Here is a 19,431-nt window from a genome sequence, read left to right on the forward strand (position 1 = left end):
AATTAAAGCTGCTTAAATGAAAAGGAGATTGGATTTTGTTTTCTCCTTTTCTGTGGGCATCATTCAACCAAGGCCAGCGACTCACAGAGCGTTTTCCCTTCCTTCAAGTGCAATTGTCAGATGCGAAATGCCCGCATACAAAGGTGTTCAGTTGTGTTTCTAATAAATAGATGCATTTTATTGATTGCAGAGAGGAAGGGAGAGGGAGCAAGAGATAGACACATCAATGAGAGAGAATCATTGATCGGCTGCCTCCTGCAAGCCCCCTACCAGGGATCCAGCCCACAACCTAGGCATGTGCCCTTGACCGGAATCGAACCAGGGACCCTTCGGTCCGCAGGCCGACGCTCTATCCACTGAGCCAAACCGGCTAGGGCAAGTAGGTGTGTTTCTATGTCAAAGATTGCAGAGCCTATTGCGGGTCTGAAATGCTCTCCTTTGGCCTGAATATAATCAGAGGGAATTTAGGTCAACAGTTTCGTCATAATGAGCTAAGTGTATCCATCGCTAATACTTGGTTTCCCTGAGTTTTCTTAGGGCACTGTATGCGATTTTGGACTCACCCTTGCTTTTTATTTTCACACAGAAAATACATCTTGTTGAATGGAAAATCATTTTTGATGACAACAATTTCAGATTCAGAAATCAGTGGCTTAGCCCTGGCTGGTGTGGCTCAGTGGGTGGAGCATCGGCCTGCGGACTGAAGGGTCCTGGGTTGGATTTCGGACAAGGGCACGTACCTCGGTTGCAGGCTCCTGGCCCTGGTCGTGGCACATGCAGGAGGCAACCAATTGATGTGTCTCTCTCACGTCAATGTTTCTCTCTGTGTGTCTCTCCCCCTCCCTTCCACTCTCTCTGAAAATCAGTGGGAAAATATCCTCAGGTGAGGATTTTAAGAAAAAGATAAGTGGGTCATTTTAGGATATGCATTCATCCTCTCCTCTGTGTTATAACATCATACACAAAAACAAGGATCCTCTCCCAAAACATGTGCTACAGCTTTTCAGAAATTTGAATAGCAATAGCGTGGTACACCACCATTCTCCCAGGGCCCAAGTTTATCCCCTCTAAAGAAGCAGCCAAGCCCAAGCTGGTGCTGCTCAGTGGTTAGAGCATCAGCCTGCACCCCTGCCCCCCCCCCCCCCACTAGAGTCCACAATTACAAGGAAACCCTGAAACCTCCTCCTGCTCCGCTACCCTGTCCTTAAAAAGAACAGAAACAGTTGCTCATCAGAAACTGTGGTAGGGATTTTGGAAAGCTAGTGCCATCTGCTCTGAATCCCAGCCAAACGCCCCCCCCCCCCCACACACACACACACCGCCCCACCCCTCAAGTGACCCCACACAGGACTGGAAAAGTGGGCGAGCAGCCCGGCTCCCCACACACCCCATGTAGGAGGATTAATATTACATGAGTCAGTGCATCTTCCCTCCTGCGATTTGCCACGAGTGAGAGAACTTCCGCTGCCCCCTCACAACATCTGGATGCTGCTGGCCGGGCCTCGCAGCCAAGTGGAAACATCTGGGTGTCCGGGCAGAGGCAGACCCGGGTGGCATCGACTTAGGATTTTCAAAAAGTTGCTCGAGTGAAAGCATTTGGAAAAGAAGAAAGATAAAGACTCTCAGCGTTGTTTTATGTCCGTGAGCAGTGTACCCAGATGTGCTGATTTATTCATATATATATATATATATATATATATATCTATATATATATATAATTGATTTTGTACAGAGAGGAAGGGAGAGAGATAGAGAGCTAGAAACATCGATGAGAGAGAGTCATCGATCAGCTGCCTCTTGCACACCCCCTACTGGAGATGTGCCCACAACCAAGGTCCATGCCCTTGACCGGAATCGAACCCGGGTCCCTTCAGTCCCCAAGCCGACGCTCTATCCATTGAGCCAAACTGGTTTCGGCCTGATTTATTCTTGTGTGAGCTCTGCCCACATCATGGGAAAGAAATGGTTTGATGATTTAAAAAATGAAAAAGAAAAAAACGTAGCTGTGGAACCAAGCAGGCTTTTCCCAGCTGATCTGACCGTGAACTGCTGAACATGGGGCCCTTTGTGTCCTGGGGGTCCTTGGGGTCCCCTGGGCGATTCTGGAATCCATGGGTAATGTTGGCCCCAGCCTCTCCCAACTCCCACTCTGCATGCTTTCCCTGTGACTGGCTTCCGCTCGGGTGGGTCGAGAGGAAAATGGGAGCTGGGTGTGTGAGACGGAGAAAGGCTGGCATTAGTCATCCTATCCAGTCCCACTCCGGGGCCCTGGCTGGCGAACGTAACGGAAGCGCAGCTGAAACGCTTCACCGCGAATTGATCTGCGCCCGCACCTCCTGCAGAGAGGTTGGGAGAACGGAGTCCTCCTCCTGGGGGACCCCCCTCTCACCCCCCAGCTTGAATGCAGAGGGGAGTGAGCTTCCTGTAACTGTTTATTTTGGAAACAGTCGAGGAAGCATCTGACCTCAAACTTTCCCATTGTTCAGCTCTTCGGATGCATTGAAATTTCTCGGATTGCTGTTTGCAGGATTATTCTCTTATTGTTAACATAGGGCTCTGGGTAAATGGCGTCGGGTAATGCGTGCTGGGATTTGTTTGTTTGTTGTTGTTTGCTCTTTCAAACAATAGACTTTCTGCCTCCTTCCTCGTTATTAGACTGCAAACCGTATATTGAATGTTCGCTGCGGTATAAAGATCTGGGCTAAGAGTTTTACATGCACGCTTGTTTAAATTCTCGTCACAAACCTCAGAGGAGCCGAGGATTCTGTGTGTTTTCCAGATAAGAAAGCTGAGGCTCAGATGAAAAGGAAGAGGGGGAGAGGCCCAGGCACTCAAGCCCTAGCTGGTGTGGCTCAGTGGATAGAGTCGGCCTGTGGACCGAAGGGTCCTGGGCTTGACTCCGGTCAAGGGCACATGCATGGGTTGCAGGCTCTCACACCCTTGGTGGGCTGGCAAGTTCATGTCTAGAATTGGGAAGTCGTCTCCTGCTGAATAAATGTTTGTACTGGAAAGCAAATGCTAAAGCATCGGCACCGTGACCCTCCCCCCACTCCCCAATCCCAGGACAGAGGCCAGGACTCCAATTCCCAGCCTCCCTTGCATCTCCCAGGTGCCCACTGCATGAAATGCACGGATGAGAATTTGGTCCCAATGCCCAATGGGTCCTCTGTTTTGTTGGTTTTGGGGGCACCATAAGCCTGAATCCAGTGTGGGTGGCAAAGTCGAGTTCCCTGCTAGCACAGACTTGGGGTTGCAGGGACGTTCTAGAATTTTCTACACGTGCCATTGACACTGTCTGCTCCTGATACAGCTTTCTGGCCTGATGTGGTATATATATAGTGTCTATACTTTCTTTTTAATAGTAATTAACAGCCCGGCCAGTGGTTGAGTGTTGACCTATGAACCAGGAGGTCACAGTTTGATTCCTGGTCAAGGCACAAGCCTGGGTTGTGGGCTCCATCCCTAGTGGGGGGCATGCAAGAGGCAGCCAATCAATGATTCTCTCTCATCATTGATGTTTCTATCTATCTCTCCCTTTCTCCTCCTCTCTGAAATCAATAAAAATATATTTTTAAAAAAAGAAATTAACAAGCATAAATACAAAATTTGCAAATGCGACAACCTTTCAATCTTATTCCTTCCAAACTCACTCATGCTGGGCATGTCCGTATTCCTGATGGAACAGTAAAAATGCATTCTTTTTGATCCAACAACTCCACGTCTAAGGAATATATCTAAGGGGGAAAAGTCATATAGGCAGCCAAAGTATTGTATATAGGCAAGATGATTTATAATAGCAACAATTAGAACCTGCATAACCAGGAATAGGGGGATTACTAATCTTTATTATATAAAACTAGAGGCCTGATGCATGAAGATTCATGCAAGTATGGGCCTTCCTGCCTCTGGCTGCTGGCACCACCTTTTCTCTACTGGATCCGCCTTTCCTCCTTCCCACGCTGCCCAGAGCCCCGGAGCAGCTGGGGCAGTGCAAAACGCCTGCTTCCTGCCCCCAGCCACTCGGTGCCTGGATATGCAAATTAACCTGCCATGCTTTGGGGTCAATTTGCATACTCACTCCTGATTGGCTGGTGGGCATCACGAAGAGATGGTCAATTTGCATCTTACTTTTTTTTTTTAAGTGTAGACTGTAGTAAATAATTATAATGAATATCATGTGATCATTAAAAATAAAAACTTTAAGGAATAGCTGATAGTGGGAAAATATTTACAGGGTGAAAAAGTATCCCTGAATACGCCTGCCCCACTTAGGAGGCGGCAGACAGCAAGGAAGGGGTGAGGCAGTGCCTTCCGTTAAATGCCTCAGCGAAGTGTATCTGGCTTGAAACTTCTAGATGCTTCCAGAACACTGCTGTGTGTCTCCGTTTTCCTGAGCAACTCCTGGAGCTGTTTGTGGCCAGGCCCTGCCCGGGCTCAGGGCATCCAGCTGGCCAGCGGGGCAGCCCGGACCCCGCCCCCTCATATCAAACGGGGCTCCCCGCTGCGTCTCCTTACACCATTAAACTCCCTCCAATGTGCAGCCAGGAGGGTTTTTCCAGGTGTTCGCATTCCTGGAGGGCGGGGAGGAGCCCGGGAGTCCCGAATTAGATCCACCCCACGCTGGGGCGCCGCACAAAGGCCCTTGTTCTCGGTGCGGGGGGGGCCCCCTCCGGAACGCAAGGTTTTTGGAGGCGGCCTGGCAGGGCCCGCGAGGCCCGCTGGCTGTCACCGCGCGGTGCCACCGAGCAGGGCGGTCCCCCGCAGACCTGGGCACCACCTCCATCCAGCCCGCAGGGCGCCCCTCAAACCTCCCCAGGATCGGAGCGCCGGGAGGGGAGCCGCTTTGCAGCAAAAAAGCAAAGACTCCGCAAGCCACAGGTTGGAGTCAGAGCTGGAGCCCGGCTCCCCCGCCAGGTGAAGGGAGCTGGCAAGGTCAGCCATCCAGTCGCCAGGTGGTGCGTTTAATTTAAAAAGGAGTGTTAACCTTGTTTATACAAAATAGCAGCAATATGCAGAGCAGCAGTAAATCCATTGTTGTTAAACAGCGGGGCGCCGCGGGCGCTGGCAGGCTGCCCACCGGAGGTGAGAACCCGCCTGGCACCACCGAGCGATCGGGAGCGGGGAGCGCGCCGCCCGGCCTGCCCAGAGAGGACCCCCGCGCCCTGCAGCCGGCCCCCTGCATGCTTGTCACATATATTTAGAACCAGAGGTGTCCGCTTAAAGAGGGACATTTGTTCATCACCGCCGCGCAGGCGCTTGGCCGCGGGCCAGGCAATAGGCACCACGGTCTCCAGCTGAGCGGGGAGGTCCCCGCACGTCCCCTCTCGCCCCGGGCGCCCTCGGATTGACCCAGGGGGCATGTCCCTGGCACCTTATTCATTTCCCCTCCCTGCGGGGTTTCCCCAGCCCATGCCAAGAAATAAATGACAAAGCGGGAGGGGAAGGAGGAGGGTGGTATTGCTCTAAGCAAGGGACAGAGCGCAGGGGATTCCTGGTGGCCCCTCGTGTTTACCAGCAGCTGTCCCCGCTAATGACCCTGATAACTGAGGCTCGGGGTGCCGCAGATAAAGGGGCCTCTGTTTAAAGACCCCGGCCCGGCCCCTGATCCTCCCCTAACTTCTGATCAGAAGAGGCAAACCCTGACTCTCAGGCCTGCAGGTCACCTGTCAGTCCTCGGGTCTTGCAGCCCGGGGGCAGGGTGAGGTCAGCGCCAGGCGCCCAGGAGAATCCATCCTTTTGTTTGAAAACCACTGACATTTCCCCGCCCCCAACAAGTCCCTGTAAGGAAGGTGCCAGAGACAAGACTGCAGAGTCACTGAGGCTTAACCACGTGCCAGTCGCTTTTAATACTTGGCACCAGGGCCCTCGCGAGACTGTGACGACGTAGAGGCGCTTGGGTGGCACCCAGGCCAACGTTCTGTCTGACCTGGCGGCTCAGGTAGCAGATGTCCCCAAGGATCAGGTGCTGCCCGCGGCCACTGAGCAAGGCTGGCCACAGCTCCCTGTCCACCACCCTTTTCAAACACCCAGACAGGGAGATACAGACATCATACACATGGTATAATACACCTCCAGAGCACGCATGCACACACACGGGGCCAGGAAGAGGAAATGTAAAGATCTGTATCTGGGAATGCGTACGAGGAGTCCTACAATGGCCTATCCCTTTAAATTTCCTCCTCCCGCCCCGATCCAGTTGTCAGACAGCAGCTTTCCAGCGTGTTCCAAGCTGAGAGGGAGCCAAAGCCCTCACCTGGCTCAGGGCCCAGCCGGGTAGATCCTTGGCTTCCCTCAAGGCCCACGTCCGCCCCGATTAGTTCATGAACACAATCCATCTGAAGATCAACAAACCTGGAATCCCATAATCCCTTTCATGCTCCAACCAGTCAAGCAGACGTACCTCCAATAAAGCAAATGCACCGAACAAATTGATTTCTGCTTTTAGAAAGTGCCGAGGGTGCCCCGGCCGGTGTGGCTCAGTAGGTTAGAGAGTCCTCCCGTGCGCACTCAAGGGTCAGGGGTTCAAGCCCCAAGTAGGGGTGAGTGTTGGAGGCAGACAATCAATGTTTCCCTCTCATGTTGATATTTCTCTCCCTTTCCTAACATATCCTTGGGTGACAATTAAAAAAATAATAATAGCCGAAACCGGTTTGGCTCAGTGGTAGAGCGTCAGTCTGTGGACTGAAAGGTCCCGGGTTCGATTCCGGTCAAGGGCATGTACCTTGGTTGAGGGCACATCCCCAGTGGGGGGTGTGCAGGAGGCAGTTGGTCGATGTTTCTCTCTCATCGACGTTTCTAGCTCTCTATTTCTCTCCCTTCCTCTCTGTAAAAAATCAATAAAATATATTTTAAAAAAATAAAAAATAAATAAAAATAAAAATAAAAAATAATAATAAAGTGCAGACAGTGGAAACAAATGACCTCACATTCATTCACCTGCCTTTTCACCTAGAGGATGTCCCCTAGCTGACTCTCGAGATTTTGAGAGGAAAAATAAGTAAGTTAATAAAAGGCAGGCACAGTATGTTAAGGTGTAAGAAAGGAGGTAACATTTTGACCTAAGCAATTTCCTCGCCAGAGTTCTTTACAGTGTTTTTAAGGATAAACTCCTATAGAGTATTCCCCAGGGGTCTGCATTAACCCGAGGCTCAGCACTCATATTTCTAAACTGTAGTGACTGCACCATTTTCTCTTGATAGCACAGTGTTATAAAAGTACTAGAGACCCAATGCATGAAGATTCAATAGGCCTTCCTTCCCCTGGATGCCAGCAAGGCCTTTGCTTTGGCCTTGTCGCATCAATTTGCATATTCCCTCCTTATTGGCTGTGGGTACCACCATCTTTTGTCACAGAGTTACAGTCAATTTGCATATTCTGTCTTTATGAGCTAGGATTCTTGCTACAAGATTTAAATGTAGCTTAAGATCTCTTTGTGGTATTTCCTTCATCATCAGACTTTGTCTGCTGAAGTCCTAAAACCCAGCACCTCAGGATGGGGCCCTGTGTGGGGAGAGGGCCTTCAAAGGGACTCAAGGTCAAATGAGCTCCTCTGGATGGGCCCAATTCAGCCTGCCTGGTGTCCTGTATACACGGGAAATTGTAGAGAGACATATTGGAGGGAGGAGATGTGGAGAGACAATGGGAGGGACTGCCTCTCCATGGCCAAGAGCAAGGCCTGGAACACATCCTTCCCCTAGAATTAACCAAAGCTGCCAACACCTTGACCTTGACCTTCTGGCCTCCAGATCTATGAGAGGACAGACTTACGTTGTTTAAGCCCCCCAGTCGGTGGTACTTTGGTGCAGGGGCTTAGAAAAATGAATATACCAAACAATTTTAACCATCTCAGTAACTTTATTCCCCACAATCAATACTTCAAAAGCTGATGAGCTCAATGGAACTAGCATTAAATTATTGTGAATGTGCCATATTAGAATGTGAAGGCAAACAGAACCATCTATTATGTCTTGGGCAGGATTGGGGGGGAACTTGACATATTTTTTGTTTATTTTGCAGGTTTAAACCATGCTTTGAATAATACAACTTACTTAATTCAATAGGAGCCTATTTTGTGCAGTAGGGACCTTTACAGTAAACAGGAATAATTGGAATGAGTATCAGTGAAGGGAATTGTCCATTGCTTAGCATATCTCATTACATTTCATGCCAGAGAAGGCGGAATCTCCCTACATTGTGAGCAACGGTACCTGGTGAATTCGTCTCCGTCATTTCAATCACATTTTTGATCTAGGATATAATTCATGGTTGAAAAGTGTATAGTAGGTTCTGTCAAGGATCCAATTGTGAACAGAGGTTAGGTTTCCGAAGTAGGTGCTTTAGCTAAAGTCCTAAAGGAGGAAGGTATAAAGCCTGAATGAAGCTCCTGTCCTTGGGTAGCTAAGACTCTAACTGGTGAAAACCATAAACAAGACAAGAAAGTAAATTAAAATTACACTTACTAACAATATGTCAGCAGCCCAGCCAGCAGGGCTCAGTGATTGATAGTCACCTATAAACCAGGAGGTTCGAGTTCTACTCCTGGTCAGGGTACATGCCAGGGTAGTAGGCTCGATCCCCAGTAGAGAGCACGCAGGAGGCAGATGATCAATGATTCTCTCTCATCGTTGATGTTTCTATCTCTCTCCCCCTCTCCCTTCCTCTCTGACATCAATAAAAATATATTTTAGCCCTAACCGGTTTGGCTCAGGGGATAGAGCGTTGGCCTGTGGATGGAAAGGTCCCAGGTTCGATTCTGATCAAGGACATGTACCATGGTTGCGGGCACATCCCTAGTAGGGGATGTTCAGGAGGCAGCTGATTGATGTTTCTCTCTCATTGATGTTTCTAACTCTCTATCCTTCTCCCTTCATCTCTGTAAAAAAAAAAAATCAATAAAATATATGTATATATATTATATTAATAATAATAAGGTGCTACAATGTCTTCGTTCATGTGAACCAAAGTCCTTGACATTGTGCACCAGAAAGAATCAGGCTGGTTACATTGTTTAGCTTATTTCATTTAAATAGAGAGGCAGAGGGTGGCAGCTCCCCGTCCTCCTCCTATCCCCCCCCCCCTCCCCCGCTTATCTTTTCCTGAGAGGAGATCAGTTGAGAGCACGATAACAATAATAGTAGAAGCTGGTATTTCTTTAGTGCCTCCCACATCCCAGCCATGATGTGCTTGAATCCCCTCAAGACCTTCCCCGGGGCTCAGTGTCCTAAAGTTCAGAGAGGAGGTGGGTGGTCAGACATCTATCAAGCGTCAGGGCCAGCTGCATGGAGCCCACGTGTGTTCTCCTCACCCCACAGGACTGGCTGGAAGACAGCAGGCAAGAGAACCTTCCAGTACTTCAAGAGCACAGCCAACTTCAGAAGCTAGAAAAACATGTCCGCCCTTCCAGCGCAGACTCTGCAGAAACGGAGGTACAGGTAAGGCTTACTGTTCTTTACTTCCAGTTCACCTGTACCGATCACAGCTGTGCACCAAAATGAAGCACTCGCCGCCCGCTCTCTTGCATGTAGTTCATAGACAATCATTTTGGATTAGGAGTCTGTAGACTGGGTGATGTTTAATGCAAGTATAACTCTATGATTCTGAATGTGGCCATGGTGGTATCCTCAAAATGAAGAAAGACTCCAGCTCTTCGGTTTTGTTTGAGACTCTTCCAGGTAAGGGGCAGGCCGTGTTCCCGTCGCGTTTCTTTCGTAGTTGCTCGCCGACCCGGCACACGTAGCTCACACGTGACTAGAAGAAAGCGCTCTGGTCACAAGGAGACTGAGCGGTATCAGTTGCGAACATCACTGGCTTCTCTCTGTGCTCTCTCTCGCTCAGCCTCACAGGCTTGCCGGGAAGAACTTGGTGTGATTTGTACTAAGGAGAGTTTGTTTTTGAAAAGAACTTTACATTTTATTTCTAATCACAGTTGGCATTCACTATTGTTTTGTATCAGTTGTAGGTGGACAGCGTAGTGATAAGACAATGGTGTCCTTTACAAAGTGTCCCCCTGATTTTTCCAATGCCCACCTGGCACCCTGCAGAGTTACTACAATACTAGAGGCCCAGTGCACGAAATTTGTGCACTGGGAGGTTCCCTAGGGCTGCTAGCTGCCGGATGGGGCCTCCCTCCCTTCCCCCAGCAGCCCACCCCCTGGTTGAACTCCTGGAAGAACTCCTTGTCGAGGAGACAATTTGCACACCATGCTTTTATTATATTGGATTGTTGACCTTATTTCCTATGCCATACTTTACATCGCCTTGACTATTTTGTATCTACCAATCTATACTTTTTAATCCCTTCACCTTTTTCATCCAGCCTTTCAATCGCCCTCCCCTCTGACAACCATCGGTCTGTTCTCTATATCTGTGAGTCTGTTTCAATTCTGTTTATTTCGTTGGATATTTTGAGGGAAATCCTATGGTATTTGTCTTTCTCTACCTGACTTATTCACTTAGCATAATGCCCTCTAGGTCCATCCCTGCTGTTGCAAATGGTAAGCTTTCATTCTTTTTTTTTTTTTTTTTTTTTTTTTTTGCCTGAGTCATATTCCGTTATATATACATACAGTGACTTCTTTATCCATTCGTCTATTGTTGGGCACTTGGGTTGCTCCCCTATCCTGGCTGTTGTAAATCATGCTACAGAGAACATAGGAGTGTATGTATTATTCCGGATTAGTCTTTCCAAGATGGTGGCATGAAAGCAGAAAACCAAACAAAGCATGGATATGAGCCATGAGTACATCTGGGGTAAAGAATATTCCAGAAAGAAGGGACCCCAAATACAAGTCCCCAGAAGGAGGCAGTGTGGGGGAAGGATGGAGGATGTAACAGACAAAGGATTTCCTGGGTGAACTGCTTCAGTAATGAGTTATTATTAGAACTCAAAAACATTATGAGTTTAAAGTCAACAGGAAGTCGTTCAAAATTTATATTTTTAAAAATGTTCTAAAAACTCTTTTATGGGCTTAGCCATCATTATGCTACGGTTTCATTCTGCACTTCTGAATGCTGTTCTGGAGAATAAATCTGAATATGGAAGAGCTAGATACTAGAAAGCTGTATCGAACTAAAAAGAAATATGTCCTTCAAAGCATTCCTTTCAACCCACTTCCTGTGAGCCAAACAAGCCTAGGTATTCCTTGAAGTGATTACCCAATTAAACTCTGATAATAGAAGTTCCTGAATTTTTTTTAATATTCCCTATTTGAGAAAAAAAAATGTCCCAGATTTAAAGAGATATCAGAGGACATAGGTCTGTGGCACCTGCGATTTTAGCTGAGTCCATTGAGAAACTTAGATGTCAAATAAATAATCGCACATAAATAAAGCTACCTTTCAGGACCATGTACTTGGCATACTATCGACTGAATAAGAATTATTATTAAATAGAACATAGTGCCCTAACGGGTTTGGCTCAGTGGATAGAGTGTCAGCCTGTGGACAAAAGGGTTCCAGGTTCAATTCAGGTCAAGGGCATGTACATTGGTTGCGGGCACATCCCCAGTGCGGGGGTGGGTGCAGGAGGCAGCTGGTCGATGTTTCTCTCTCATCAATGTTTCTAATTCTCTATCCCTCTTTGCAAAAAAAATCAAAAAAAATATATATCTTTTAAAATAATAAATAGTACATAGGTACGTAATCATCATAATAAAGTACTTAGCTTCTCCGCAATCCAGTAGCTATCTGCACACTTCACACATGTGACCTTGCCTGTCACCCCCACATGCACGTGGCCCAGGTCCATCGGCAACAGATGTCAGAGGAATGTGAATGCACAGCTCCCCCCAGAGCCATACGTTTCCTGGGCCACCTGAGGCGGACAAGGTGACTTCACACCCACTCAGACGCCCCTCCATCCTGGTTCTGTGCTGCTCAGCCCATGTCAGTACTTTGGGCAGATTCTTGGCCTGTCACACCCCTTATTCCCTCTCCCGTCCTTCCACCTGTCTCCCATGATTGTCCATGGTTTCCTAACTTCATGCCTTTAAGCCTGGGGACAGTGGTGTTACAAGGGAGTGGGAAAAAGGAAGAAAGAATAATTATTGCAGCTGGAGGGAATAAAATAATCCCACCCAACCATTCTTGCTCGGTTCATCTCTGATCTTCTCCCCAAGCTTCCCCAATGGTCTCAGAGTACAAGCTCTTGACCATCCGGCCAAAGACCTACCAGGTTCTGGTTGGCAGAGAGCTGGGGCCCTTCCGTCTATTGGATCCCATGAAAGTGATGTCTCGCTCAGCTGGTGTGGCTCAGTGGTTGAGCATCGACCTATGAACCAAGAGGTCACGGTTCAATTCCCGATCAGTCCCACATGCCCGTTGCAGGTTCAATCCCCACTGGGGATTGTACAGGAAGCAGGCGATCAGTGATTCTCTCTCATCATGGATGTTTCTCTCTCTCTCTCCATCTTCCTCTTTGAAATCAATAAAAATATACTTTTTTTAAAAAAGAAAGTGAAATCTCAGCTCCCCTCAGGGTAGACAGAGCCCTGTACAGGTGATCACTCAAGGAACAACATTATTTGTGGCTATTGTCTAATTTAGACCTTGCTAGTACTAAAGACATTTCTGATCATATTTTTTTAAGCCATCTAGTTATTTATACATTTACAAGAAGTTGTGTGTTTATTTTCCTTAGTTGCTTCAGTTCGCCTGTTGCTATTTATCTTGCAATAAAACTAAATATTTTAAAATTGGGAATGACAAGCTGATATGACCCAAATTCTTTGGCCTCACCAAATTCTAATCTTTTAGAAGGATACAGATCCCAAATTTATTTTGGAAAGGCCAGTTGCCTCAGAAAGTCAATCTCCACTGGATTTATAAAGCTGCTATTATTTTTAGACTGCCTAATCTTTTTTCCAATTCCCCGATGGTCATAACATATTAAAGAAACAAAACAGAAAAAAATAAGCAGGCCCAAGTCACGCTAAAAATAAAAACTTATGGTTTCAAGCCTTTATAGATGATCTCTCTTCTCATTGATGTTTTGAAAAAGTTTTCATTTGATGAAGAAAAATATTTCTACCACCAGCGATATTTTAAGTACATCAGGGACATTTTTATCAAGGGCTCAGATAACTTTTCATTTAGTCCCCAAATAAGTAAGTAAAATAAACAGACGATAATACTAATCTAGGCTTGTTTCTCAAACATCCACTCTGTGGGACACTTGACATACATCTTCTCATTTAATAGCCACAAAAAAAAAAGGCCATTTTAATCACCTGCTTACAAATAAAGGGACCGAGATTTAAAGAGACAGACGGAGGTCCTGGTTGAAATCACTCAGACATGACCAGGATTTGAATCTGAATTGTGTGTCTCTAACCTTAAATACTGTGCTGTGGTGGGGAGGCCACGTGGTCTTATGATCAGGGCTGCCGTGGGTTGCGTACCCTGGACCAGAACCTGAAGGGTCTCTGTCCACCTGACTTCTCAGCATCAAAGGTTCAAGGTCACCAGACATTTGTTCATCTGGTCCATGTCCATCAGGATGGGATTCGAGAGGTGGTGCTATGCATGTACATCTTTCTGTATATGTTATATAAACCTGTAATCACACTAAATTGTGCTCATGTCATTGTAGGTAGCTAAAATTAGAACTTTTTTTAATGTATTTTTTTTTTATTATTGATTTCAGAGAGGAAGGGAGAGGGAGAGATAGAAACATCAATGATGAGAGAGAATCATGGATCAGATACCTCCTGCACGCCCCACACTGGATGGAGCCCCAGATCTGGGCATGTGCCCTAACCGGGAATTGAACCGTGACCTCCTGATTCATAGGGTGACATTCAACCACTGAGCCATGCTGGCCGGACTAGGACTTCTTTATTGAGACATGAATTGAGCACAAAACATTGTGTCTTAAGGCCAAAACTGATTCATTCATAACAAGGATTACACCACTCATACATATGCAATGGAACATTTTTAAAAATTGGTTCTGCATAGAATCACAGAATGCAGAGTTTTGAGAAAAAGCTAAAAGACGCTTTCTGTTGATTCCAGTAAAACTGATCTAACAGGTTAAGAATTCACTATTCTCGCCCAGGCGAGAATTCACTATTCTCGTCAGTTGAGCATCAACCCATGAACCGGGAGGTCACCGGTTCGATTCCGGTCAGAGCACAAGCCTGGGTTGAGGGCTTGGCCCTTAGTAGGGGTTGTGCAGGAGGCAGCCAATCAAAGTTTTTATCTTTCTATACCTCTCCCTTCCTCCCTCTCTAAACTCAATAAAAACATCTTTAAAAAACAATTTACTATTCCCTTAAGAAGACAATTTTCCACTAGATTTAAACTGGGGGATTTTTAACAAGATCTACCTAACCAATGTTATTCTTAAAGTACACACACTTCCCGTCTGAGATCAGATTTTCTCCATGTACATATTCACGCAACCGCTGTTCATTTCTACAGCACACAGAAATGGTACCATCCGCCAAAACCGGTTTGGCTCAGTGTATAGAGCACATGTGTCAAACACAAGGCCCGCGGGCCAAATCCAGCCCGCCAGGCCTTGCAATGTGGCCCGCACCGCGCTGTCATCACTGCACTCCGCTGTCAGTTTATGACATTGTCAGTTTATGACTGTTCAGTAAACCATTTGGCCCGCGATTTAGGCTGGATTTTAGATTTTGGCCCCTTCTCTGATTGAGTTCAACACCCCTATAGAGTGTCGGCCTGCGGACTCAAAGGTCCCGGGTTCGATTCCAGTCAAGGGCATGTACTTTGGTTGCGGGCACATCCCCAGTAGGGGGTGTGCAGGAGGCAGCTGATGGATGTTTCTCTCTCCTCGATGTTTCTAACTCTCCATCCCTCTCTCTTTCTCTCTGTAAAAAAAAAAAAAAAAAAATCAGTAAAATATATATTTTTTTAAAAATGGTACCATCCATGTCACCAAGTTTTCCAAGTGTGTGCATTCCGATGGCTCTGGCATGAGACAGGCTGGGGTGGAATCTTCACCGGAGTGCCTCATCCCTAAACACCAGCTTCGTCGTTGAGGCTCGCAGACAGCAGCTGCTCCCTAAATACCGGTTAGCTGAGATGGCGGGGCCACCAGTACATATTAGAACCTATTGTTTCCAAAATATCCTTGGAATGGAACGTGTCTTTAGTTTAATAATCATTAAGCAGACTCTTGGCCTCAACGCCGTGTTTGAAGCAACGCTTAAAGTCGTGATAACAGGTATCGGAGACCCGCAGCGTGGCCTCGCCCCGATTGCCTTGTCTTTGATGTAGCCACGTTCAAAGCCACAGGATCACACGGAGCCCAGCCAGGCAGAAGTGGGCGTTGCGGGCATGGGTGCTTCCCAGGAAAGCAGGTCTGATCTCTGGCCCCATTTCCTCTTGGCCGGCCTCTGGGGTTTCCTTTGGGGTCCTCCGAGGCCCCTCTGTTGGCTTGCACACTTGGGGAGGGGACCGAACTCTGGACCACAGGATAGACATATGGCTCCATCAGAATCCCTGTCTCTGGGTCCTTGTCCAGCCCCCCATCGTTCCTAACAGCAGCCCCCATCCGGGTCCTCTTAGCTCTCGTAGGGGTGTCGAACTCAATCAGAGAAGGGGCCAAAATCTAAAATCCAGCCTAAATCGCGGGCCGAATGGTTTACTGAACAGTCATAAACTGACAATGTCATAAACTGACAGCGGAGTGCAGTGATGACAGCGCGGTGCGGGCCACATTGCAAGGCCTGGCGGGCTGGATTTGGCCCGCGGGCCTTGTGTTTGACATATGTGCTAGAGAATTCCCAGAGGGGGCCCTGGAAGGCCCAACCCACTGGTCGGCAAACTGGGGCTCTCGAGCCACATGCGGCTCTTTGGGCCCTTGAGTGTGGCTCTTCCACAAAATACCATCTTGACCTGAGAAACACTTTTTTTTTTGTAAAAATATATTTTTTTATTGATTTCAGAGAGGAAGGGAGAGAGAGAGAAAGAAACATCTCTGAGGAGACAGAATCATTGATTGGCTGCCTCCTGCTCGCCGCCCACCAGGGACTGAGCCCAAAACTCAGGCACATGCCCTGACCAGGAATCGCACTGTGCTCTCCCGCTTCATATGCTCAACTGTATGTATATACACTTTTTTCTATATGCATCTTGCACATCATATATATACATGCACATACATATATGTGTATACAACATGCACATATCTCCTGTATATAACAGGATATACGCATGTTGCCAAACTGGCAGTTCGGCAGTCTCTTTAGAATCATAGTAATATATGCTTTTTAAAGCCAACCTACCGGTAAGAGCACACGTGGTTTCATGATAGCTTTTATATTAGAAAAGACTTCGCATCAAAAGCCCTGACCTGCCTTCATCTGTGACCCACATATTGCTAATTTAATTGCCAGAAATGTCAATATAAATTAATAAATCATTGTTGTCATTTTTCAGTTTTTATTTTATGAATTAAAGATCTGGTAAGCATTTTTGTGCACATCCATAATTATTTAATGATATCTACACAAAGGCTTTCATGATATGGGAATAGAGATAGTAATTCTAAAGGCCCACACCCAGCTGATAAAATATATATTGCTAAAAATGGTTTACTAAACATGAATTCTTTCTGCCAGTGAATGGCTCACATGACGTTTTTCAACAATGAAAACACAGACAAGGAAAGTCTAATATTTTTATACTTTTTTGGGGGGAAATTGCTAGTTTGAGGAATCTGATTTTTTTTTCCTGTTTTTGTTGTTGTTGTTATTGTAGTTTTACTAACCTGGAACTTTCATTTATTTTCTTATTCTTTTGGTGGCAATCTGTACCTACTGAATCTAAAAAGACTAGTCAGAACAACAATTAGAGCCGATTCTACATGACAAAATTTTGTTGAAAACGGATGCTTTGGAGGGCAGAATCCATGTTCTTATGCGTTTCGCAGAAACCAAACTGCTTCTCCCGGAGAAAGGAGTCTTGTCCCATCCATTTCTCTCTTTATATGTTGTCTCCCAGAGTCCCATCATTTTCACGTGTGTTCATCAATATTTTAAAAATCAAGATAAATCAAAAATCCAGGATTTACGGATGTGATAACTTTAAAAAGCGTTCCTTCTTATATAGAACTTGCATGCAAATGATAATGAACAATTCAATAGAGGAGACCATTTCTTTAAAAAAAAAAAAAAAATGGCTGGAAATTAAGAATATTCCTGTCCTTAGGTGAAATTGGCACTTTGGTAACCTGCACTAATGACATAATTGCGATGTCAAGAACATAGTCTTTCTGTCGTTTCTTTTTCCCCCTGAAAACTTAAAAAAGGAAGCCTTTATTTTTACAAAACCATTCACCTCTGTTTTTGTCTTCATACCAGGAAATCATACTGAAATAACCTCCCGAAATGAGAATATTTCCATGTCGCAGTTCAAGATTTGGGCTCAGGGAGGGGGTGGGGGTGGCAAATTAAGGCTGGTCAATGAGATTAGTGTTTCAAAAAAAAAAAGAGAGAGAAGGAGAGAGTCCAATTAGAAGTATCCTGGGGTTATTAGTGATAACAGTGCTCATATCCAATTAAGATGAAAACCATTTTGCCAGCTTAATGTGCCACCTCTGGCACTGTGGGTTTATTAGTTTTATCAGACTTGAGAACTGAATCTTGAAATGGCTCGTACTCGGAGTACCAAAGAGATGGCATTCAGACCAAGAGATAATTGGGATAAAATGAGATGCCTCAAAAGTTGTTGATTAACAAGCACTGTGGATTTTGGGGAGGGAAAGAAGTCTATCGTGTCAGACAGGGTCTGAAAGGAAAACACTCATTGGACTGCCCAATGACATTCTGAAGATAAGATGGTACCACGACCTTCCTTGGTGTCTAAAAAATGCAGTCAATACCACATATCCATGTAAGACAAGACAGCTTTCCAGATTCACGGTGTGCCTTCCATACCGAAATCTCAAAACGAACAGGAGCAGCTGTTTGTGATGTATGGCAGGTTTCTTGTTTTCCCTTCCAGATTAAGGGCTATCATCATTAATGATTGATATTAATAATTAATAAGAAAATCTTTTCAAGACGGGCTACATTATCCTCGAAACTTATTTCCCTTAATTGAGTTTCACTCCTTTCTGTTTTTAAACAGTCATTTGAACTTTCAAAAAAAAAAAATTATCTTTGCATTTCTCTGCCACCCCTCTGAGTAGCACAGAATGATTAAAAGCAAACAAATGCCTACACAATAGAGCTGCCCACGAAGGCAGCCGTAAAACCACTGGTGCGTTGCTTTCATAGACACCTCCTTGCCTAATCAAATTCTTGTCACTCACTTCTGAAGCTGGTGGGGGAAAGCCGCCACCATGCAGGCAGGGTTCCGGGTGCTTGTCTCCGGTAAAATATTCCGTGCACGCCCAGGAATGCGTGATGGAAATAGTTGGTGAGGTGGCCTCCCAGCGAGACCAGTGGTCTGCTACAACAGGTTCTTCTGGGAAGCACGTCAGGACTTTCTCTGCTGAAGAGTTAGAGCCAGCCCAGCCGGTGTGGCTCAGTGGTTGACCATCGGCCTGTGAACCAGGAGGTCACGGTTCGATTCCCGCTCAGGGCACATGCCTGGGTTGTGGACTCGATCCCCAGGAGCGGGGCGTGCAAGAGGCAGCCGATCCATGGTGCTCTCTTATCACTGGTGTTTCTATCTCTCCCTTTTTTAAAAAAATAAAGTGTTAGAGCCAAACATGAAGGTCGAATCCATGATGCTAAGGAATGAACAGAAGAGCCTGAGAAGCAAGTGTGGTCTCCAGGCTGGGGGTGAGAGGATGGCATGACCAGGTGGAGAGATACATAGGCCATCTCAGCTACATCACGGGATTAATGGGGTATTCCCGTTCATAGACAAATGTTAGGCTCATAGAGGTGAACCTTGTTTGGGTAGTGACTTTGTGATAAAAAGTCCCCTCATGTGAATCTTTCAGCCCCATCCAGGAGTAAACATGTTATTAGGACAGCAAAATGGATGTTTGTTTCTGCCAAGTAGGAAACTAAGGCTCTAGGTCAGGGGTCTTCAAACTACGGCCCGCGGGCCACATGCGGCCCGCAGAGGAGTCTGATCCGGCCCGCCAGGTTTTTTGGGCAGTGAACGCAGCCGAGGTGTTACAGTAGGAATTAGTAGTTCATATAGTCCGGCCCTCCAGCTCTCTGAGGGACCGTGATCTGGCCCCCACTTTAAAAAGTTTGAGGACCCCTGCTCTAGGTCAACCTTAAGTTAACACAGGTCACATGTGATTCTTCAAGAAAACAAAGTAGCCTTTTGCCTGGTGTTGCTCAGTGGTTTGAGCATCCTTCTTTATACCAAAAGGTCGCCAGTTTGGTTCCTGGTCAGGGCACATGCCCAGGTTGTGGGCTCCATCCCAGGTAGGGGTGTCCAGGAGACAGCTGATTGATGTTTTGCTTTTGCATTGATGTTTTTTTTCTCTTTCCCTCT

The 19,431-nt window shown here is 46.5% G+C and overlaps 1 long non-coding RNA gene across 1 annotated transcript in view; it reads left to right on the forward strand.

Moving 5' to 3' along the window:
* LOC311614492 overlaps positions 1 to 19,431 on the forward strand; it is a 175,057-nt gene that overhangs the window by 33,486 nt on the left and 122,140 nt on the right. The window contains exon 2 of the long non-coding RNA XR_014793679.1: positions 9,312 to 9,431. This is a non-coding gene — a long non-coding RNA (uncharacterized lncRNA). The remainder of the gene's footprint in view (positions 1 to 9,311; positions 9,432 to 19,431) is intronic.

The sequence above is a fragment of the Pipistrellus hanaki genome (genome assembly GCF_964339955.1).
Source record: "Pipistrellus hanaki genome assembly, chromosome: 21".
NCBI lineage: Eukaryota > Metazoa > Chordata > Mammalia > Chiroptera > Vespertilionidae > Pipistrellus > Pipistrellus hanaki.